General features: G+C 47.6%; 1 protein-coding gene across 1 annotated transcript in view; it reads right to left on the reverse strand.

The window, feature by feature from the left end:
* The window catches only part of LOC138516918 (probable carboxypeptidase X1), a 547,949-nt gene that overhangs the window by 375,346 nt on the left and 148,445 nt on the right, over nucleotides 1-24,158 (reverse strand). The gene's annotated exons all lie outside the window — the stretch shown is intronic.

Raw genomic sequence — 24,158 nt, forward strand, 5'->3', positions numbered from 1 at the left:
GTGGTACAATAACCAATGTTCCCATGTCTTGCTTAAAGTGTATCACCAACGCTATAGAGTGGTACAATAACCAATGTTCCCATGTCTTGCTTAAAGTGTATCACCAACGCTATAGAGTGGTACAATAACCAATGTTCCCATGTCTTGCTTAAAGTGTATCACCAACGCTTCAGAGTGGTGCAATAACCAATGTTCCCATGTCTTGCTTAAAGTGTATCACCAAAGCTATAGAGTGGTACAATAACCAATGTTCCCATGTCTTGCTTAAAGTGTATCACCAACGCTATAGAGTGGTACAATAACCAATGTTGCCATGTCTTGCTTAAAGTGTATCACCAACGCTATAGAGTGGTACAATAACCAATGTTCCCATGTCTTGCTTAAAGTGTATCACCAACGCTTCAGAGTGGTACAATAACCAATGTTCCCATGTCTTGTATAAAGTATATCACCAATGCTACAGAGCAGCACTAAAACTAATGTTCCCATGGCTTGTTGAAAGTGGATCACCAATGCTACGGCACAATAACTAATGGTCCCATGTCTTGCTTAAAGGGTATCGCTAATGCTACAGAGTAGAAAATTATACATAGCCACAATCACAGGCATAAGATATGTTTGTGTAAAGGTTTTCCACCGGTTGTACATGGCGTATCGTACGCTGATCCTGAATGTGCTTGTTATTTTTATTTTTTTGTTGTTAATTATCTATCTGTAACAAATTCAACAACACTATCAACTAATTTGGGGCCAACTCTCAAAATTAAACATTTCCTTGGCGCCTACAGAAGAAACTGATCATTAGTTTCAATTGAAGCTTGACCCTTTCCACGAAGGAAGGACATTTTGAGAAACAAAATGGTGTATAGTCTTCGCAAAAGAACCTATTAACAAAGGACCTTATTTAATTGTACTAACATTACGAAATGTCTTTTTATAACGTGAAAGGGTTCATTTCTTCTACTAAGCAGTGTACATTATCAAAACCTAGAATAACCATTTAACTTATTTGTTGTAACCCTTTAACATATTTTCTTCATAGCCATTAATCATTCAAAGGTAGACACTCTTATTAATTGCTATTGTAGGCTTTCAAAATACCTCTATGTGAAACAGAAATAAGACAAATAGCAGCAATACAGGTTACTGGATGTGTTGAATAGAATCAAAGACAATTTTAGAAGTGTAAGAATAACCAAAGATCTTAATTTGAAAAATAGATCTGTGATTAAAGGGTTGTGTGCTTGAATCACCAACTACCTAATGTACATTGATCTTGGAGCTAATATGATTTATTACAACACTGGCCCGAACATTAATGTGTTTGTAACTGTGAACCATACAGACTCATTCAGAAAATGTCAGTATTTGAATTTGAGGATAAAATGGCAGAGCCATCTGTTATTCAATTTTTAGTAGACGAGGGACTGGATCTCAAGGTAAGGATAGTTGTGAGTATGGCGATATGCAAATGCCCAGCTTGCAATGCGCAGACATCCTTGGAGAATGATGGGCCTAGTTATGAGTATTGCAGTACTGATACAATGGCAGTAAAAAGTTGGGAAAAATGGCATTGCCACATTTACTGCACCACCGAATTCTGCATTTCACTTTGAGGTGAAGTATTTACCTCCAGCATAATACTCTAAGAAAATACTCCACTTTGTGGCCAAAACGATGACAGATTTGCTGTGGCAAAATTACTACCCATGGTAAAGCACAGAAAAGTCCCCATGGAGTGCTATGGACTTAAAATGGGCAATTTGCACATCTTACAATGTACTCATAATCCGGTGGATGAGTGTTTATTTGATCGGGTGGACCTCTGATGAGTCAGGTGGGAAGGTGCCTGTGGGAAGGTGCCTGTGCATCGGGCTCACTGGATTGGACCTCTGATGAGTCCGGTGGGACAGGTGGGAACGTGCCTGTGCATCGGGCTCACTGGATTGGACCTCTGATGAGTCAGGTGGGAAGCTGCCTGTGCATCGGGCTCACTGGATTGGACCTCTGATGAGTCAGGTGGGAAGGTGCCTGTGCATCGGGCTCACTGGATTGGACCTCTGATGAGTCAGGTGGGAAGGTGCCTGTGCATCGGGCTCACTGGATTGGACCTCTCATGAGTCAGGTGGGAAGGTGCCTGTGCATCGGGCTCACTGGATTGGACCTCTGATGAGTCAGGTGGGAAGGTGCCTGTGCATCGGGCTCTCTGGACTGGACCCCAGAAGGGCCAGGTGGGAAGGAATCTGTGCATCGGGCTCTCTGGGCTGGACCCCAGAAGGGCCAGGTGGGAAGGTGCCTGTGCATCGGGCTCTCTGGACTGGACCCCAGAAGGGCCAGGTGGGAAGGTGCCTGTGCATCGGGCTCTCTGGACTGGACCCCAGAAGGGCCAGGTGGGAAGGAATCTGTGCATCGGGCTCTCTGGACTGGACCCCAGAAGGGCCAGGTGAGAAGGTGCCTGTGCATCGGGCTCTCTGGACTGGACCCCAGAAGGGCCAGGTGGGAAGGTGCCTGTGCATCGAGTACACTGGATTGGACCTCAGACGAGCCAAGTGGGAAGGTGCCTGTGCATTGGGCTCTCTGGACTGGACCCCAGAAGAGCCAGGTGGGAAGGTGCCTGTGCATCGAGTTCACTTGATTGGACTGCTGATGGGTCAGTTGGGACAGTGCCTGTGCATTGTTTTCACTGGATTGGACCCCAGAAGAGCCAGGTGGGAAGGTGCCTGTGAATCGGGATCCCTGGATTGGACCCCAGAAGAGTCAGGTGGGACGGTGCCTATACATCGAGTTCACTGGATTGGTCCCCAGAAGAGTCAATTGGGAAGGTGCCTGTACATCGTCTTCACTGGATTGGACTCCAGAAGAGTCAGGTGGGAAGGTGCCTGCGCAATGAACTCACTGGATTGGACTGCTGATGAGCCAGTTGGGAAGGTGCCTGTGCATTGTTTTCACTGGATTGGACCCCAGAAGAGCCAGTTGGGAAGGTGCCTGTGAATCGAGTTCACTGGATTGGACTCCAGAAGAGTCAGGTGGGAAGGTGCCTGTCCATCGGGCTCACTGGATTGGACCTCTGATGGGTCAGGTGGGAAGCTGCCTGTGCATCAGACTCACTGGATTGGACCCCAGAAGAGTCAGGTGGGACGGTGCCTATACATCGAGTTCACTGGATTGGTCCCCAGAAGAGCCAGTTGGGAAGGTGCCTGTACATCGTGTTCACTGGATTGGACTCCAGAAGAGTCAGGTGGGAAGGTGCCTGTGCATCGAGCTGACTGGATTGGACCTCTGGTGAGTCAGGTTGGAAGGTGCCTGTGCAACAGATCACTGGATTGGACCCGAGAAGAGCCAGGTGGAAAGGTGCCTGTGCAACGGACTCACTGGATTGAACTTTTGGTGAGTAAAGTTAATCGTTTTACGTGACAGATGTGATAACATTTAGGAATGCCTAGGGCAGTTCTTAGAGGGTTGCTTTGGAGGGTTTGGAGTTTGTTCGTGTTGTGATTGCTGGTGCCCAAGTAGAGAGCATTACAGTATTCCAATTTTGATAGGATTAGAGCCAGTGCAATGGTAATACAGCAATCTGTAGTCAAAAAAGGTTTACATGCATGGATCAGTTTATACGTGTTAGCAACTTTAATTTTGATGCCGTCAATAGTGATGGAGTTGTATTGGAGGGAGAGTTTACTTAGCCTATTTGGGGACCCTATGATTAGGAGTTTGGTATTTTCCTCATTGAGACATAGACCGTGTGTCGCCATCCAAGTTTGTATGATTTGATACATTTTATTGATAAACCCTTTGTCGTAGTCTCCCTGAATAGGGATGCGAATCTGTGTGTCGTCAGCATTGTTAGTGTATGAGACACCCAGATTGTCAAATATGTCATAGAGAGGCTTTGTAAATATATTATACAAAGGTAGGGAGATGCATGACCCTTGTGGAAATCTGCATGTAATGGGTACTGGGTTTGCAGATGAGGAGGGCGAGAAGACTCTTATAGTTCTATTGTCTAGAAAAGAGTTTATCAATGTGGATGCCTCTTTGGAAAAGTTGGCGGCAGATTTGAGGTGGATGCATAAGACTTTATGATCAACCAAGTCAAATGCGGCGGAAAGGTCTAAGAGAAGGAGAATGGAGATTTCTCCTTTGTCTTTCCGGTCAGCCAGTCGGTTCTTGAGATCGAGTAAAGCCATCTCAGTCCCGTGTCTAGGCCTAAAGCCAGATTGTCGAGCGCCTAATAGGTTGTTGATCTCCTGATAGGATTGAATCTGGATATAGGCCGCTCTATCTAAGATTTTAAGGAGAAATGGTACTGTCATCATGGGCCTGTAGTTGGTTGGGATGCTAGAGTCTAGGGTAAGTTCTTTAGGAGGGGTAGAACCCAGGCATCTTTGAGATTGGTGGGGACAGAGCAGGATTTAAAGGAGGAGTTGATGAAGGTGGTGACAAAGGAGCTAGGTCCTTAGCTGCTTCCTTAATAATGGGTGCTGGACAGGTATCCCCAAGGCACCGGGAAGGTTTGAGTGATCTAATGATAGTTTCTGCCTCGGTAGTTGAGATAGACCTAAATTTAAATTGGTTAGGTAGCTTAGTTTGGTTGTTGGCAAGTTCTTGCAAGATAGTTTCTTGGGTTGCCAGAGCGATCTTATGATGCATATTCTTTTTGGCTAGTATTTTATCTTGGAGCAAGTCTATTATATTGCAGAGGGCATTTTGTATGTTGGTGCACCAAATTTTGTTTTTGGTGCACAAATCATTGGGGGCAATTGGGGATTCAAATTTTTTGAGTATAGAGAAGATTTCCCTGGTACTTGAGTTAGCTTTTTTGATTCTGTCATTGAAGGTATCATTTTTTGTTTGTATGATTTCCTTTTTGTATCTGACTGTGAGAGAGGTGATGTGATTTTTATTCTGTGTCAAGTGGTTCTTTTTCCAGCTAGTTTCACCCTGTCTTTTTTCTTTGCAAAGGGCTTTTAGACTAGGTGTATGCCATGTGTTGAGATGAGATATTGGTTTTTCTTTGCTCAGTTTTAGTGGAGAAATACTGTCTATGGCTGAGTTAATGGTGTAATTATATAGATCAACCAGTTCTGTGGGATCGGTGGGGAGGTGGGTATGATTAGTGATAGGTTGAATCAGAGGTAGGAGGTTAGCAACATTTATATTCTTTTTACGTCTGGTTAGGGCAGGTGGAGCCATCGGCTTATTTGCGATAGGTTGGGGGCTGTCTTGGATAGTGAGCGAGATCAGGTGGTGGTCTGTCCATACACAAGGTTCGGTAGCAGTAATACAAATGGTGCAGTTGATGTCTGCAACCCAGACCAAGGTACGTCCTTTGGTATGAGTAGGTACAGTGTTTCTGATGGTGAGGCCAGCTTCAGCAATAGTGTTTGCTAGGATAGTGGCATTCTGGTCTTTAGGGTCGTTGAGGCCCAAGTTGAAATCACAAAGTAAGATGATTTGGGAACCAAGTTTAACGTTAGTGTTCATAAGAGACGTTATATCTTCTTCAAATGATCCAAGCGGGCCAGGAGGTCTGTAGATCACATGTATGGTGATGGTACGTGAGGGAGATACCCCAATCTTAATTGAGAGTAACTCGGCTGATGGGAGGGCAAAGGTTTTATTTCTTTGATAGCTAGGGTGATTTGCAGATGAAAGCTAGGCCACCCCCTTCGGATGTTTCTCTATCTTTTCGAATGATTGCATAGTTGACTGGATAAGCTAGAGCTATGGCAGGCCCGGGTGCTTTGTGGAGCCATGTTTCGGTGACAGCTAGGAAGTCTAGTTTGTTGCAAGTGATGATGTTGGCACTTTCAGAGGCATGGGCAACAAGGGATCGAGCATTGATGAGGGTGCCTCTAATTTTAAGATTTTCCTTGGTTGGGCCTTTACTAGTGGGTGTGGTGGTCCCAGCGACTCTGTGAGTGCTGGACAGACATTTAGAGTTAGGGGTAGATTTGGAGTTAGGTAGGTTGTGACCAAACAGCTTCAGCAGTGGCTGGTTGTGCTCTTTTAAGTAGATGGACAATGGCTTAGTAAATCTAGTGCCTAGTCTATGGTTTCTCCGTTTGGTAGTACATGGCTGCTGGATTGAGGCTTGTTGGTAGAGTGAAGGGTCCAATATGGTACTAAGGGTTGTTGAGTATAGTCACTCCTAATGTCAGTTATCTTTTGCTTGAGGATAATTAATGGATGTGTTGGTAAGAGTGATTTTTGGTTATTTGGTTTCGAGCAGTTGCCTTCAACTGAGGTAGGAAGGTAGTTGGCGGGACATTAATGGCAAGCAGTAGTTTAGTAGCCATGGATAAGTTTAAATGGCATTGGGTGCGGCCATGGTGTTAAAAGGGAGTGTAGTTAAGGTGAGGAATAAAGCTTTGATGGTGATCAGAGTTGTGAGCGTGGCTAAGTTCTGGTGAGAGGGTGCCAACTGTGTAGTAGGCTGTGTAGCACAGTAGGCTAAGGTTTTCTAAGATCTCCTTAGTGTTGTTGCCGTGCAACAGTTGATATCATGGGCTAGTATGAATGGCAAAAATGCCTGCCATGGTGTGGTAAGGGAGGATAAGCACTGGTGCTGGTACGTAATGCTAGTTTGATGTATGTTAAGAACTGTCTCAATGCAATAGGTGTGGTGGGCAACATACAATATGAATTATCTACTTCATGCGTAATGCTATAGGCTGGTGCAGTTGCACATAATTGGTACAGAAGGCAGCTAAATGATCATATCAACGTAAGTGAGTGTATACGCAGTTACAGGGCACATGCAAACATCACGGAGAAGGCTAACAACAGGTGCAAATGGCAGATATGCTCGGTTAAATGTAAGCCATGTATTAACAGCAACCTAAGTGAATGCAAGGCAGCCAGATGAACAGAGCACAATTACGTGCGAAAGCTAACAGTGTGAGTGGGGAATGCAGAGCATGGTAGCGCAGTGATTAGTACGATAGCAAGCTGGGCGCAATTTATTCCGAGGTGAGGGAATGCTGTCAGGATAGTAGATTGATGGAAGTGTGACACAAATGTGATAGCGCAGGTATATCCAGGGAAGAAAGGTAGGTGCGGGAACAAATGGGATGAGATAACCTGGCAGAAGCTCAAGTTAACGTTCGCAGTGCTATGCCAAGCGCAACGGTATTGAAAGCAATAATGCAGAGATATATGTAGGACGAGACGTATTGTAGTCAATACTGGTATGAGTAAGACAGCTGGGGAGGTTAAGGCAGTGGTGCAGTGTTTCAGCAAGGTCAAGGCAGGATAAATACAGTTGCAGCAATGGCAATATTTTACATTAAAGGTGCAGTGATGGATTGTCAGGTGACGGAAGAGTCTACAAGCTAGCACTCTTATTCGTTTCTGAGTAGGGGTCAGTGTTAGATTACAATATTGGCGGTTGTGGCAGATTAATAGTGACAATCATGAAGAAACGGGCATATCACGGCAAAGCTGTACATTAGAGATTTAACAGGCAGGGAGGGATACAAGCGAGCGGCACGGTCCGACAAACAATGAATCGCCATTAAAGACAGAATCAAATACAAAACACTAAATCTGACGTATAAATGCCTCAACAATAAGGCACCCATATACCTGACGGAGAGGTTCATCAAACACACATCAGAACGACCTATCAGAAAGGCACACTCTAACAGCATTAGAATCCCTGATTTCAAACTTAAAAAAAGGAGGCTCCAGCTTTCCAGTCTTGGCAGCACAACTTTGGAACTCTATACCAGATGTCTTAAGAGCATTACCCTCTGTTACGCTCACCTGATCTCCACAGGGGCGCCGAACGGAGCTGGATGATCTGGTGGTGAGTGGTGTCTTGTACTGCCCTCCGATATGAAAGCAGGCTTGCCTAGAAAGGTAAATCACAGGTTACCCAACCATGTGGATGAGGGCAGCTCCCGCCTCCCGTGGCGTCCTCTTGCACCCCCCGCTATACCTCACCTTTGAGTTACGAATAGCGGGCTCTCCGTCCTGCCACTGTTCGCAGGGGTGCGTTGTAGTTCTAGGATCTAGTTACTTCACTGATCCTATTGAAAGTTCCAGACAACTGTGACTCTATGGTAAGTCTTATTCCAAAGATATGGATAGCTAAGAGTTCAAGTTGCAAAGTTCACTCTGTACCTTTCTTTACAGATTCCCTCTTCGTGCATACGATGGAGCGAGGTTCTTGGTAGCTGGCTTCCGAAGGTAAGATTTGCGCCAGTGCTATGCAAAAGCCTTTTCACCCGATACTGTTTTTTCTGCACAACTAACCTGCTGCTTTTTGTATTCTGCAGGTGCGGAATCTCCTGAACAAAGGCTGCGTGATGAAGAATTGTGAGCCCGTGAGGATTGCTGCCTTCAGGTGAGAGCTGCCTCGTGCAGGATTATAAGTCAGAATGAGGCCTTCTCACTGCTCTGCTAACCTGATGTCTTCTTTCTGTTTTACAGATGCGGCAGTCCCGGAACGGCGATCAGAAGATGAAGCGGAGATCGAGTGATGACGTTCCGATGGTTCGCTGGTAAGTATTAATGCGGCGCTGAACTGCGATGAAGAGCGTGTGGTCTGCAAGGCTGATCTGGTGTTCTTTCCTTTTCAGTTCTGAAGAAGCGTGGACTCCTGAGGGGCCGCAATGAAGAGACTGGTAAGTATCTTGTTCTGCTCTTCTTTCTCACTCTTCTTTTCAGGTAGCTCGAGACAACTGGACGGGCGTGGCTGATGGCTGGTCCGGAGCTTGAGACACGGTGAGCGTTACGCTGCAGCAGTGCAGAATAACGCGTAGCGTGTTCCGTATGAAGGGTGTGCCTTATATAGTCTTCTAAAAGTAGTTCCAGCAACCACACCCAAGCAAATAGTCCCACAGCAAATAATCCCTTCACCCTGCCTCATATTGGTTCGCACGTGCCTCTCTGGGTCTGAAACGTGCCATGTTGGTGATGGCAGTATGAGCCTGGCACCAACGGCGCCAGGACCGAGTCCAGGAAGCCCCTGCAAGATTCCTTGGGGCCTTCAAGGCCCCCATGGGACCCAACGCCTTGGGCAGGGTGGTCTGTGCCTGATGTTTGGGGGTACGGAACGTTACACCCTCCCTCCCTGCCTTTAAATCTAATGTCAAACACTGACTACACACTAATGACCACTGATGCATGCACCTCACTGATGTCCTCACCTATGAACTGTATATAAGTATATTTTTTAATTATCCTGTTCATTCCTCTATAAACTGCCTTTATACTGTACTGCATTTTTACTTGTGTACCTGTAACCCAATTTTTTTGTTTTTGTTTTACAAGTGCGCAGATGCCTGATGTCCTGGCACGCTCTATAAATAAATAAACAATGCAAGCAATACAAGGTGCCTGTGCATCGGGCTCACTGGATTGGACCTCTGGTGAGTCAGGTGGGACGGTGCCTGTGTATCAGGTTCACTGGATTGGACCTCTGATGGGTCAGGTGGGACGGTGCCTGTGCATCAGGTTCACTGGATTGGATCCCAGAAGAGCCAGGTGGGAAGGTGCCTGTTAATTGGGCTCACTGGATTGGACCTCTGATGAGTCAGGTGGGAAGGTGCCTATTAATTGGGCTCACTGGATTGGACCTCTGATGAGTCAGGTGGGAAGGTGCCTGTGCATCGGGCTCACTGGATTGGACCTCTGGTGAGTCAGGTGGGAAGGTGCCTGTGTATCAGGTTCACTGGATTGGACCTCTGATGAGTCAGGTGGGAAGCTGCCTGTGCATCGGGCTCACTGGATTGCACCCCTGATGTGTAGAGGAGGAGCCAAAAGCCTCTACAAGAAGTCCCGCCCCAACCCTGCCTATATGTTGGGAGCTGGAAATAGTGACAAAGAGACACCTGTAATGATGCCAATAACACAAGCAACCTTTGAAGCAAAGTACCCATTAAGAAAGCCATTCTTTTCTATCCACAAAGAGCTGACAGTCTCCTGGGAAAGATCCCCGAAGAGCGGGAGAGGATGGATAAAAGAGGAGACTGGTGATGTCACATGACGTAAAGTGACACACCGTGGAGAGATGAAAGAAATGAAAGTAAAGAGACCATATAGAATCCAATGACGAAATAATGGATCGAGTGACCTTTTTTGTGCAAAATGAAGATTACGCGTGTAAGGAGCATGGAAGAAAATGGAAACCGTTTTATAATTGTACAGATACTGGGCCTCATTACACGGTAGGCGCTAGGGATTTACCGGTACCGGTAAGGGCATCGGTACAGGTAAACCCCTACCGCCTTACTACGAGTTCCCTTTGCGGGACCCGACTTTAACGGCTGGTTTTACCAGCCGTTAAAGTAGGGTGCCGCAAAGGGACCTCGTAGCTAATTACGGTACCGCAATTAGCACCTTCCCCATTCCCATTGAGCCCTATGGGGGCAAAAATGGGAATGGGGAAGAGCCTTGGTGAATGGGGAATTACCTCCCCCGCTCACCTTGGAGTAGGGCGGTAATTCCGCCATCCACCAAGGCGGACACGGTAAAATACCGGCGGCAACCATGGCGCTAATAGCGCCATGGTTACCGCCTACCGTGTAATGAGGCCCACTGTCATGCAAGTAGAGCAAGCATTCGTGAAGGCTGGCTATACGTAGTGAATAGATTGGAGGCGGTGCCACCAAGGTATGTACATGCATAAGAATCTGGATGTTCCACATCGTGTTTTAACAAACTGGGATCCCATGAGTAGGGAAGCTCAAAATGTGGCGCAGTTAACAAAAGTAGCTGACGAACAAGAAAGAACCAAGAAGGCTTGTCTGGCCCAGTGTCAAAAGGCAGCCGAGAACTGGCAAACGGAATGCAAGAGACGAGCCAAGCCTCTGCCAAGGTGCAGCAAAGACAATGAGTGCCATGTTTTAGTCGTTTTAATACCATTAAATACAAAGAAGAAGCTCAAAACATGGTCTTCAGTCACATGACCTAGATGGAAATAGACTTGAGCAGACGACACAGAGACCAGAAGATAAGAGCCTGTGCACACTCCCTATTTTGCCCAGAAGCACTGATACTTGCAAGTGATGATTGATGATTAACTAATTAGGTGGAGCAGAATGGTAATGTCCAACCCCCCAGCACCTGGGGTACCAGCTTGTACACTGCTAGCGAGTGGAATATTCCAGAAAGGTACAAGCGTGCCAACCAATTATAGAGCACCACGTATCAAAGATCCCTATAGTTTGAGACTCAATGAATCGTTCTTTATTTTGTGATGATGAAGATGACTTGCACTAGAGGAGGGCTTAGTTTCCCACCTGACAGTAGAGATCCAATCGCAACCCGTATATGTAGATATTTCCCGTAGACCTTCCACATTTTACAGTTTGCCACGTAGTGTGATATCAATGATGTTGAATTTTTACCATAAAAGCATGTTTTTTATGAAAATCGTCGAGACCTTGCCATGAGATGTCTGTCGATGTCCGTTGTACTCCTGTTTTAGATAATTGTTAATAAAACAGTTAAACCTTTTGCCAACTTCCTCAGTCAATCTTATTATTGATGTTTGAGTGACTTCCGCATCCCCATTATCCTATAAGAGCACAACCTCGTCTTAAAGGACCAGCAGGTCAATGGGTTCATGTAGTAGCAGAGGATGTATAGATAAAAGATTTATCGATTTAGTTGACCATGTAGCTGGAAGGACGCAAAGTTTCCTGTGGGGAACGACCCAAATAGACAACTTGCAAGTAAAGAAGATACAGGTGGTACGGGCCCCTCTTTGACGAAATCCCTCCTGGTTTCCACAGGTGCCGAGCGGACTGAAGGCCGCAGTGGCTGGATTGAAGGAGGGGAGACGATACTGAGGGCCTAGCGGTGAAAAGCAAATGGTGAGTAGGCTGAGGATACTGGAAAATTGTGGGGATGGGATTGTGGTAACATAAGGTAACGGGGGGTTGTTTTAGTGTGTGTGACGAGGAGCATCAAAGATATATGATAAGGAGTTAAAGTGAAATGTGAAGCATCTGAAAGTCGGGTTCCTCGCTCAAGGAACGTAGAAGGTGTTGTTCCAAAACCCAAGTGAGTAAAACTAGGCTGCACACAGACAGGTCTGTGAAAGAGGGGGCAATTCAAACTCCTATCAGAGCATCTTAGGTGCTAAGTGAAAAGAGGTGTCATGACATGCATATGAAAGTCGACTAGTTTGTATGTTTGTGAATTTTATGTTTTGAAGAAGTGTTGGAAAAGCGGCAAGGATATACTGTGTTGTGTAGAGGCAAGAGTTGTTATCTATCTTTGGTCATTGAAGGCGCCGACCGCAGGGTAGATTGAAATTCTTGAGAAATAAAGGCTTTGGGCGGTGAGTTTTCGAGCACGCTCATATTTGTTATATTTCTGAAATGTATTTTGTGTAAACACTGGTAAGTATAGACAGTCAATTGAGACTTGTCAAATGGGAGAAGTCACACCACTAATGCATATGTGTAAAATATTTCCAAAACATATGCCCAAGATCAAACAGTACAGTGCACAATAGGTAAAGGGCACAGCAGACAAGATGTTCATGCCATGGCCACAAGGGAGATCACTGTCAAAAGCAGTATTACAGCACATGACCACATACTTGCACGTAGTGCTCACAGGAAAGAAATCAGAGGAAAGATGATCTATTTTAGAACTCTGGAAGATGTGTCAGGAGAAGCAAGAGGACCCGCCTCCTGAGGAATGGATGCTCAATCAGAGCAAGGAGAAAAGTGTTGAGCCTTCTGTTCCGCCTACTCCGCCGGAAGTAAACGGCGATTGTACAGAAAATATAGGACTGTATCCGTTAAAGGAACTGAAAGCAGCAACAGGATATAGCGATCCAATATACAAACCACCTGTGTATAGCAGTGGTGATAGTTCAGAAGAGAGTAAGAGAAAGGAAAATATCTTTAAGGCCTTGCAGAACAAGGGGGATAAAATTTAACAATCAAATGTGACCACAGATATAGAACGAGAGCTTAAGAGACGGAAAGGGGATAAGGATAAAGCTGACGAGATAACGCTCGTACAGAACGAATGGATGGGTAGACAGATATTGCTTAAACTTGATGGGAAAAGCATTGAGGAAATCAGGCAAGGAGAAGATCAAGCCGAACAAGATCAAAAAGACAGGGAACGAGAAAGAAGGTTGAGGAAAGAGAAAGAGAAAGAGAAAGAAAAGACAGCAGCGAGAACAAATGTATCAGGAAGAACAGCAAAGAAACAGCAGAGGAGCAAAAGAAATATGACAACAGGCAGAGAATAATAAAAGAACGGGATAGACAATAAGGAAAGAGAGAAGAAGAGGAAGCACAGCAATTAAGAGATAAAAGAATACAGAGATGAAAGGAAGAAGAAGAACTAAGGGCAAATGAAATGAGGAAGGGCAAAAGACTAGAGGAAGAAGAAAGAGTTAGATGGGAGGCAACAAAACAAAGGGAATTAGATGTAGAAACAGATCGAAAATGGAGACATCGGGAATGTGACATTGAGCACATTCAAACAGGGTTATTGGAACCATGTGCACCGATACAATGGGGCAACAATAGAGGAGTTTCTTCCATTAAAGGAAGCAATTCCTGGACCATCTAGGGTAACCCTAGAGGAAGGTTTTGACATAGGGAGCATCAGAGATAGGATCGATAAGGCCTCTCAAGACTTAGGAGAAAGCAGTCGATCGGAAAGCCGATGGAAGGGAAGTCAGTCTTTTGTCTTCCAATCACAAAGTGAAGGGCAGGATGCATTTAGTCTTGATCATAGAGCACTGTCTCTAGACAGGCTGACATTAAACAAGGGTGGAGAGAACGAGAGCTACACCAGATGGGGTTTAGACATGTCAGACGAGGAAAGGGAAACCTTGCAAGGGGAAGAGGCAGGAAACGCATGTGGTCCTGAGGGATGCATGCTGTCAGACAAGGGAGTAAGATGGTCAGATCTAGAACAACCTAAGGATAGGACTCCAGATCCTATAGCCTATCCCGAGCGCCCTAAAGGACGAGCGCATAGTGAGAAAGGGTAATAGCCACCATATGTGAGCAGACTAAGGTCATTGGTAGGAAGAAGGTGTTGCATAACCATTGTCCCTGCTATGGATAGGCAGGCAATGGGAGCCGAAGGTGGATCTGGGTATACGCAGTTCCCCCTATTAGATAAAGGAGGGGCTAGGCCACAGTATATCCCATGGCCACAGATGGATAAGGATAATTTAAGATGTAAACTCCCCAGCTTCTTGGCGGGTGCAGGAAAATGGATTTATGAGCTATAGAAAATGACAGAATAGAATACTCTAGCAAAAGAGGATGTTAAGCGTCTCCTGGCAGGCATTCATGGGGAGAGGGCTGGCGACATTTGGACACGAGCAGGTTATTCGAGTGTCACGGTGCAGAATACAGCTCATGACGGAGCACCATTTAATAATTTCAGAGCAGATGTTTGGGGAGCCATGAGGGTGCAGTATCCTGACACATTAGATATGGGTGCAATCATGGCATTCAAGATGCAAGAAGGGGAAGATCTGCTTGCTTATATTCAACATATTCAGGAAAAGTTGACTTTGGAAACTCGTGAGCCTTGGGGGAAAGCGATAGCAGTATTTTACCACATTTTATGTCAAGGACTGCCGGAGCAAGTGCAGAGGCAGCTCAAGAAATTAGTGGGTATGGAAGCAAGGCCATGGCCAGAAATACAGTTGACTATAGTGCATCACTGTCGACTGCTGCAAGAAAAGAATAAGAAACGGGAAGCAGCTAGGAACCTTGAAAAAGCCATGTTAGTTCAGAAAAATTGTCAAAATACTCTCTAGAAGGGGCGGTTTTGACAAGCAGAGAAGGGCTGGGAATGCAGCAACCTATGGGTGCGTAGCAGGTAAATAAATAACGTCAGATGGACCAAGGAGGAAATGGGTTCATGCAGAGAGGCCAAGGAATGGGCTACAGAGGGAGAGGTAACTTCCAAAATAATCAGAGTGGCTTTCAGAATATGCAGAGTGATAACCACAATATGCAAGGAGGGCAAATTAGAAGACCGCCTCTATTATGTTGGACGTGTGGCATGACAGGCCACATCGCACATGTTTGTGGAAGCCAAGGATATGTACAGAATGGGCCATTTTCAAGAGGGGGGACAGCTTACCCTGCGGCACATAGCCCACAAGTTAGAAATGGGTTTGCACGAGATCAGACAGTGTATCAACAGCAAGCGCTGCAAATGCAGCAAACACAGCAATTACAGCAAGCACCATTGAATCCGCTACAAGGACAGTCACAACGTGCAAACATGCAGATACAGCAGAACACAAACACGGGACAGCAAATGACACCTAGAATGGGAGGTGCCACTGTGATGGGAGGTAGTCCTTTCACAGGTACTGGGATGAGCATATATCCGCAATTGGACAGCTCACAGGGCGCCTTGATGTGTTCAATACTGTCGGTAACACCAGACACCCAAGATGAAATGAGGGTTGATGTATTGATAGGAGGCAAATCCTTTTATTTTTTAGTAGACACTGGTGCAACTCGCTCATGTATACGAGAGGGCAAATATCCAATATCGGGAAATGCCATGAATGTGCAAGGTTTCTCTGGAGCTACAAGTAGAATTCCTTTTACTGATGAAATGCCAATCTCTGTGAGAGAGTGTGACGTGTCTCCACCTTTATTGTATTCACAGGAGACACCAGTTAATATTGTGGGGTGAGATTTAATGATGAAGCTTAACATGACAATTTGTTTGCCGATGATGCCATAGTGTCTACCACTCCTGGGATACACTATTTAAACGTGGGCACATTTATAATGGCATTTACAGGGCATATGGCTCTGCAAGGTCATTCAACACCTAAAATCTGTAGCTATGCACCTCTCCTCTGGAACAACATGCCACCACAATTCACAATGCCCCCTTCCAGCTCCTGCTGCTCAGAATGGAACAGAAGATGCGCACCGTAAACAACCCCATGCATGAGATGATAAGTTATTTATAACACGCTTAACAACCAGAGGTTTCTAAGCTGCAGACCCGGGGATCGAACCTGTGCTGCTCCTTGTCGTCCAAGGTGAGCACATCGCCTCTGAGCTATCCTCCCGAGACAATATCCCCCCACGGTTAACAGGTTCCCGGCAGATCTATCCCCTTGACCGGGTCATGTGCACTCAGGCCAGACCCCGTAGCCATGCCAAAGACCTGTATCACTATCCCTTACCTGCTTAGTGCAGGCTTGTATGCCACCTATTGCCCTGCACATTTGCATTCCTTCAGGCAAATGTGGAAAATTTGGTGGCAGTGGGCCATGTACATTGCAGCGTCAGCGTAACGACTCCCCGCCGCCAAAGTACAAGCTACAAGAAAATGAGCTACTATGACGCCTGATCGGTAAACAGCGTGTCTTCACACATTACTGGGGCATGCAGTGAAAGGCTAAGCTTTTCCCCTGTACCACATGCATCCATTATGTCTCATGTAAATGCAGGCTGCATGCTGAACTGACAGAGCTAGGAAGGTGGCTGAGGCACAGTGAGCCTCCTGGGTTCCTTTACCCTCCACCTGCAAAGTAGTGAAATGGCTTTGAATGGTGCCCACCCCGTCCACGCTGCTTCAATCTAAGCACACACTTTCATTTTCAATTACCTCATGGAGTGGAAGAGTGGGTGATGGGGGACCAATCAGGGCCCTTTGAATGCAGCCACAGATGGCCAAAAGTTGCCTTTAAGAATCCTGATTGTGGCCTCTTCTCAAGTAATCGCCCCAGTGACTGGCACTTGCTGCTCCTCTCCTCTGACCCCAGGTGTCTGCACGCCACCAGCTTCTCTCTAATCCCTGCCTCACTAATAGGCCCTACTCATCATCATCATATCATCATCATCATATCATATTATACTTATTATTATTCTTCTTAGCAGCGAAGACCAGTATTCCTGGCTCTCCAGATGAGGATTCTGGCTCTCCAGATGTTTTGGGCTACAGCTTCCATCAGCCCTAGCCAGCATAGTCAATGATTAGAGATCATAGGAGTTGTAGTTCAAAACATCTGGAGAGCCACAGACTGAAGACCCCTGTCCTAGGGAGTCTCGGTTTCAAAGGGACCCCGCTTCTGTTCCTGGAGGCCATCTTAGTAGGGTTTGCTTTTTAATAGTTTGACACTGAGAGTTTGGTGTGCAAAAGTGAAAAACAGTAGCAAAACTACCCAGCAAGGTTAAGGTGACCAGATGTCCCGGTTTTCCCAGGACAGTCCGGGGAAATCATCCTCCGTTCTGGAGGTCCTGGGAGTTTGTTCATTTTCCAATCCCCGTCTGGGGATTGGAAGGCTGGCTGGCTACGGTCCCGAAATCCCGAAATCGGGTCCCGGCATAACTTTTCCTGCTCGTAATTGGGGGCGCAAATGCTTTTCACGCCCCCATTTCCTCACCCTTCCCCTCCCTGGTGCTCTCCTCCAATGAGAGGAGTGTGCCTGTGTGCACACCCCCTCCCTGCCCTCTGCTACAGGCCAGCGACATAGAAGTAAGACTACAGTTTTATTGTCGTCCCACCTCTGTCTTTCGCCGGCCCGTTTTTTGTTTTTTTAAATCTGGTTACCCTAAGCTAGGGGCTAATGCATTAGTGAGCTTGGGGGTGGCAGGCAATGATCGAATTGACCGGGAACTGTCGGGAGCAATGTTCCACTACGTTTATTCATTTATGCTTACCATTCCTCTACTTTTTACAACCATGTTCACCATTCTATACAGAGGATTTGTCCATTCATGTCCTTGTGCAAGTGTAAAGTTGTAATAGGAGGCTTAGTTACTATTCACTTAGACTATTGGAATGCCCCAGCAGCAACTCTTGTCACGTGTTACTATGTGTTTACCTTCTCCCCTGACCAGACCACAGTTCCACTACTTTTTTCGGTACACTTCTACCACTGGGAGGGGGGGGTGGTGTTAAGGATTAATTAGAGCCAGTAGTTGTTGCTAGGGAAACTCACTTCACTCAGGACCATTACGTTAGTGAGCAATTAACGCCCATTACTGCCCTACTCCCAAGCACGTGTGCATCCCCTGAGCAACGTGAATGACCACAGAATTCAGAGGCCCACGTGCACATTTTCCTGACACACAGAAACACCTTTAAAAAGCGTCATGAAACATTTTAATTGACACCAGGCCTTTTTGCAATGTTTTCATGATATGTAAGGTTGCACCATATGTTTGGTCTACATAAATATGTTTGGGTTTGTTAACCTCATAATGCACCCTTATGCACTGGGCAATAGACCCATTTGGATACAGAAAGATGCTTATACCCCGGAACAAATTATGCATTTTGATTTGCGGGGAAATCAGTGCAGCACCTCTGCTGACATTTCAGCACCTCTCCCTTCCTCTGCTGACATCCTATCCCCTCTCCTTTTCCTCTGTTGACATATGCTACCTCCACTCCACCTTCCCTATGCTGATATCTCATCACCCCTCCATTCCCTCTGCCGACATCTCAGCACCTCTCCCTTCCCTCTGCTTACATCTCAGCACCTCTCCCTTCCCTCTGCCGACATTTCAGCACCTCTCCTTTCCCTCTGCTGACATCTCAGCACCTCTCCCTGCCCTCTGCTGACATCTCAGCTCCTCTGCCTTCCCTCTGCTTACATCTCAGCACCTCTCCCTTCCCTCTGCTTACATCTCAGCACCTTTCCCGTCCCTCTGCTGATATGTCGGCACCTCTCTCTTCCCCCGGTTCACATCTCAGCCCCTCTTTCTTCCCTCTGCTGAAATCTCAGCACCTCTCCATTCCCTCTGTGGACATATCAGCCCTCTCCCTTTCCGTCTGCTGACATCCCTGCACCTCTCCCTTCCCTCTGTTGACATCGCAGCACCACTCCCTTCCCTCTGCTGACATCTCAGCACCTCCCCTTCCCTCTGCTGACATCTCAGTACCTCTCCCTTCCCTCTGCCAACATCTCAGCACCTCTCCCTTCCCTCTGCTGACATCTCAGCACCTCTCCCTGCCCTCTGCTGACATCTCAGCTCCTCTGCCTTCCCTCTGCTTACATCTCAGCACCTCTCCCTTCCCTCTGCTTACATCTCAGCACCTTTCCCGTCCCTCTGCTGACATGTCAGCACCTCTCTCTTCCCCCAGTTCACATCTCAGCCCCTCTTTCTTCCCTCTGCTGAAATCTCAGCACCTCTCCCTTCCCTCTGCTGACATCTCAGCTCCTCTCCCTTCTCTCTGCTGACATCTCAGCACCTCTTCCATCCCTCTACTTATACTCAGCACCTCTCTCTTCCCTCTGCTGACATATCAGCACCTATCCCTTCCCTCTGCTGATATGTCAGCACCTCTCCCTTCCCTCTGCTGACATGTCAGCACCTCTCCCTTCCCTCTGCCGACATCTCAGCACCTCTCCCTTCCCTCATCTGACATCACGGTACCTCTCCCTTCCCACTGCCAACATCTCAGCACCTCTCCCTTCCCTCTGCTGACATCTCAGTACCTCTTGCTTCCCACTGCCGACATCTCAGCACCCCTCCTTCCCTCTGTTGACATATCAGCACCTCTCCCTTCCCTCTGCTGACATCTCAGCACCGCTCCCTTCCCTCTGCTGACATGTCAGCACCTCCCCCTTCAATCTGCTGACATCTCAGCACATCTCCCTTCCCTCTGCTGACATGTCAGACTTCTCTCTTCCCTCTGCTGACATGTCAGTACCTCTCCTTTCCCCCTGCTGACATGTCAGCACCTCTCCCTTCCCTCGGCTGACATCTCAGCACCTACCCCTTCCCTCTGCTGACATGTCAGCACCTCTCCCTTCCCTCTGCTGACATGTCAGCACCTCTCCCTTCCCTCTGCTTACATCCCAGCACCTCTCCCTTCCCTCTGCTGACATGTCAGCACCTCTCTCTTCCCCCTCTTGACATCCCTGCACCTCTCCCTTCCCTCTGTTGACATCACAGCACCACTCCCTTCCCTCTGCTGACATTTCAGCACCTCTCCCTTCCCTCTGCTGACATGTCAGCACCTCTCCCTTCCCTCTGCTTACATCTCAGCACCTCTCCCTTCCCTCTGCTGACATGTCAGCACCTCTCTCTTCCCCCTCTTGACATCTCAGCCCCTCTCCCTTCCCTCTGCTGCAATCTCAGCACCTCTCCCTTCCCTCTGCTGACATCTCAGCACCTCTCCTTTCCATCTGCTGACATCCCTGCACCTCTCCCTTCCCTCTGTTGACATCACAGCACCACTCCCTTCCCTCTGCTGACATCTCAGCACCTCCCCTTCCCTCTGCTGACATCTCAGTACCTCTCACTTCCCTCTGCTGACATGTCAGCACTTCTCCCTTCCCTCTGCTGACATGTTAGTACCTCATCCATCCCTCTGCTGACATGTCAGCACCTCTCCCTTCCCTCGGCTGACATCTCAGCACCTCCCCCTTCCCTCTGCTGACATGTCAGCACCTCTCCCTTCCCTCTGCTGACATGTCAGCACCTCTCCCTTCCCTCTGCTTACATCTCAGCACCTCTCCCTTCCCTCTGCTGACATGTCAGCACCTCTCTCTTCCCCCTCTTGACATCTCAGCTCCTCTCCCTTCCCTCTGCTGAAATCTTAGCACCTCTCCCTTCCCTCTGCTGACATCTCAGCACCTCTCCTTTCCATCTGCTGACATCCCTGCACCTCTCCCTTCCCTCTGTTGACATCACAGCACCACTCCCTTCCCTTTGCTGACATCTCAGCACCTCCCCTTCCCTCTGCTGACATCTCAGCACCTCTCCCTTCCCTCTGCTTACATCTCAGCACCTCTCCCTTCCCTCTGCTGACATGTCAGCACCTCTCTCTTCCCCCTCTTGACATCTCAGCCCTCTCCCTTTCCTCTGCTGACATATCAGCACCTCTCCCTTCCCTCCGCTGATATCTCAGCATCTCCTTTCCATCTGCTGACATCCCTGCACCTCTCCCTTCCCTCTGTTGACATTGCAGCACCTCTCCCTTCCCTCTGCTGACATCTCAGCACCTCTCCCTTCCCTCTGCTGACATCTCGGCTCCTCTCCCTTCTCTCTGCTGACATCTCGGCACCTCTTCCATCCCTCTGCTTACATCTCAGCACCTCTCTCTTCCCTCCGCTGACATCTCAGCACCTATCCCTTCCCTCTGCTGACATGTCAGCACCTCTCCCTTCCCTTTGCTTACATCTCAGCACCTCTCCCTTCCCTCTGCTGACATGTCAGCACCTCTCCCTTCCCTCTGCTGACATGTCAACACCTCTCCCTTCCCTCTGCCGACATCTCAGCACCTCTCCCTTCCCTTAACTGACATCTTGTTAACTCTCCCTTCCCACTGCCAACATCTCAGCACCTCTCCCTTCCCTCTGCTGACATCTCAGTACCTCTCCCTACCCACTGCCGACATCTCAGCAACTCTCCTTCCCTCTGCTGACATACCCCTCCCTTCCTCTGCTGACATGTCAGCACCTCTCCCTTCCCTCTGCTGACATCTCAGCACCCCTCCCTTTCCTCTGCTGACATCTCAGTATCTCTCCCTTCCCTCTGCTGACATGCCAGCACCTCTCCATTCCCTCTGCTGACATCTCAGCACCCCTCCCTTTCCTCTGCTAACATCTCAGTATCTCTCCCTTCCCTCCTCTGACATGTCAGCACCTCCCCCTTCCCTCTGCTGACATCTCAGTACCTCTCCCTTCCCTCTGCTGACATGTCAGCACTTCTCCCTTCCCTCTGCTGACATGTTAGTACCTCTCCCTTCCCTCTGCTGACATGTCAGCACCCCCTCCTTCTGCTGACATCTTAGTACCTCTCCCTTCCCTCTGCTGACATGTCAGCACCTCTACCTTCCCTCTGCTGACATGTCAGCACCTCTCCCTTCCCTCTGCTGACATGTTAGTACCTCTCCCTTCCCTCTGCTGACATGCCAGCACCTCTCCCTTTCCTCTGCTGACATCTCGGTACCTCTCCCTTCCCTCTGCTGACATGTCAGCACCTCTCCCTTTCTTCTGCTGACATTTCTTCTATGCTTTACCAGCATGTTTATACTTCACAGCTGTGTGTGATAATTATATTCTCATCACCAGCAACTTTCTCACCTGCGATAATACTGCCCAGTGAATGAGGGGCTCTAAACAGCCCCCTATTGTTACCCCCACATGAATGGTTAACAGCTGATTTCACTCGCCCACTCTACTCCATCCCCCACCTGCACTTTCAGAGCTGCAAAAACACCACTCTCTCCAGCTTTGCAGACTGAGTGGGGGGCACTCGGGGTTACAATGGTGCTCTCTTCCCACACCTGCTGAATGTAAGGGTTTTATTGCATGTAATCGGATCATCTTTTGGATTCTTAAAGTGTTTCACTGACTTTCAAAGCTTGTGTAACACTATATCTTCTTCAGGGCACTCTGGCGATGGCAGTTGCTACGGCTTTCGGCCCCTGGTCACTGTACATATTGCACTAATTATTTAAAAAGAGGGAAGGTCACTTGTGATGGCCTTAGTGGCCTCTGCCTACCAGCCACTGGCCATACCCTCCCCACTAGTAACTAACCATATCCCATCTGCCACGCCCTATGCCATGTCCATTCTCCATCTTGCACTAATTATTTTTTTTAAATCAGCAGTCCGTGGCGTGCTGCTTCATAGTCCACTGACCATAGCCGGCCATGTCCACTATACATGTTACACCAATTATCAAAAGAGACAGAGGACCGTACCTAGCGACCTCATGGTCCAGAGGCAATGGCCTTAGGCTGTGTCCACATGTCCACTGTCCATGTTGTGCTCATTATTTACAAAGACAGTGGGCCATGGCGGGTGTACTCAGGGTCAACTGTAAATGTTGCACCAATTATTAGAAAAGACCCATATTTCCCTGCCTAGTAAGTTACCAGATCCCACCTCTGTCCTGGTTAAAATGACTATGGTGAGGTTCAAAGACCCATAGGCTATTGGTCAATGCACTCTCCCCCCGCTCCCTTTCATTCCTGTGATCATTTATCATGATAACAGTCACTGGTAAAATTGATACCATCCTCTACTTCTGTAAATTAACAAGGGGGGGATCCTGGGAGTCCATCTCCCAGACATTAGTCCTGGTTACGAGAGACTTGCCTAGAGTCTTTAGCTCACTATCTTTCACAGAGAAGAAATATCCCAAACATATCAGTCTCTGTCCTTCCCTCGGGCAGCTCAGCACCGAAGTGCTAGGCAATTCTCCTCTGAACAAGAGTACCAACAGCAACCCCAGACACGTGTTTCGGTCTGGTTGGACCTCATCAGTAGGGTGGAGCTTTGCCTCTCTAAGAATAGTGAGCAAGGGGTCCACGTCTGGATTCAACAAGTAACTTAGGGTGAGACCCAAAGTTACTTAAATATGCAAATTAACAAAGGGGGTCCTGGGAGTCCCTCTGCCAGACATTAGTCCTGGTTATGAAAGACTTACCCGGGCAGCTCAGCACCGAAATGCTAGGCAATTCTCCTCTGAACAAGAGTACCAAGAGCAACCCCAGACACGTGTTTCGGTCTGCTTGGACCTCATCAGTAGGGTGGAGCTGTGCCTCTCTAAGAATAGTGAGCAAGGGGTCCACGTCTGGATTCCCCTAATAATTTAGGGTGAGACCCAAAGTTACTTAAACATGCAAATTAACAGGGGGGGTCCTGGTTACGAGAGACTTACCCAGAGTCTTTAGCTCACTATCTTTCACAAGGAAGAAATATCCCAAACATATCAGTCTCTTTCCTTCCCTCAGCACCGAAATGCTAGGCAATCTGTGGCAGTCACTCCCACGGTAATGCACCATATGCCGATTCATGCGGTAACAGGTTTGCCGATTTCTGCCACAATGGGAACCAGCTCGTAAATGTAATAGTCTTCCCTGTCCCCACTGGCACTATGCCTCCCCTTCCTCACTTTCTGGTTTGCGCGACGCATTGTCTTTTCTGAGCGCAGCATTTGACATTGCAGAGGAATCTCGTGAGGTTCACGCAGGGATTCCCCTGTAAGAAGAAAATGTTCTAGACCTAATGGGCTCCCCAGCCCCCCCTCCCCATTAACTCACATAATGCAGTTATGGTCATCTTCCCCACCCCCCACCACTAGCCTGATAAGAAACCATCCTTTTTCCTCCTCCAAATGTCTGTTTGTGCCCTTTCCTTCGTCAGCTTCTCTCTGGATTATCACAGGAATCCCTCCCAAAAATAGAATAGCAGGTTATCATTTCTGAAAAG

This window comes from Ambystoma mexicanum, chromosome 6q (assembly GCF_040938575.1).
Source record: "Ambystoma mexicanum isolate Mex_15411 chromosome 6q, UKY_AmexF1_1, whole genome shotgun sequence".
NCBI lineage: Eukaryota > Metazoa > Chordata > Amphibia > Caudata > Ambystomatidae > Ambystoma > Ambystoma mexicanum.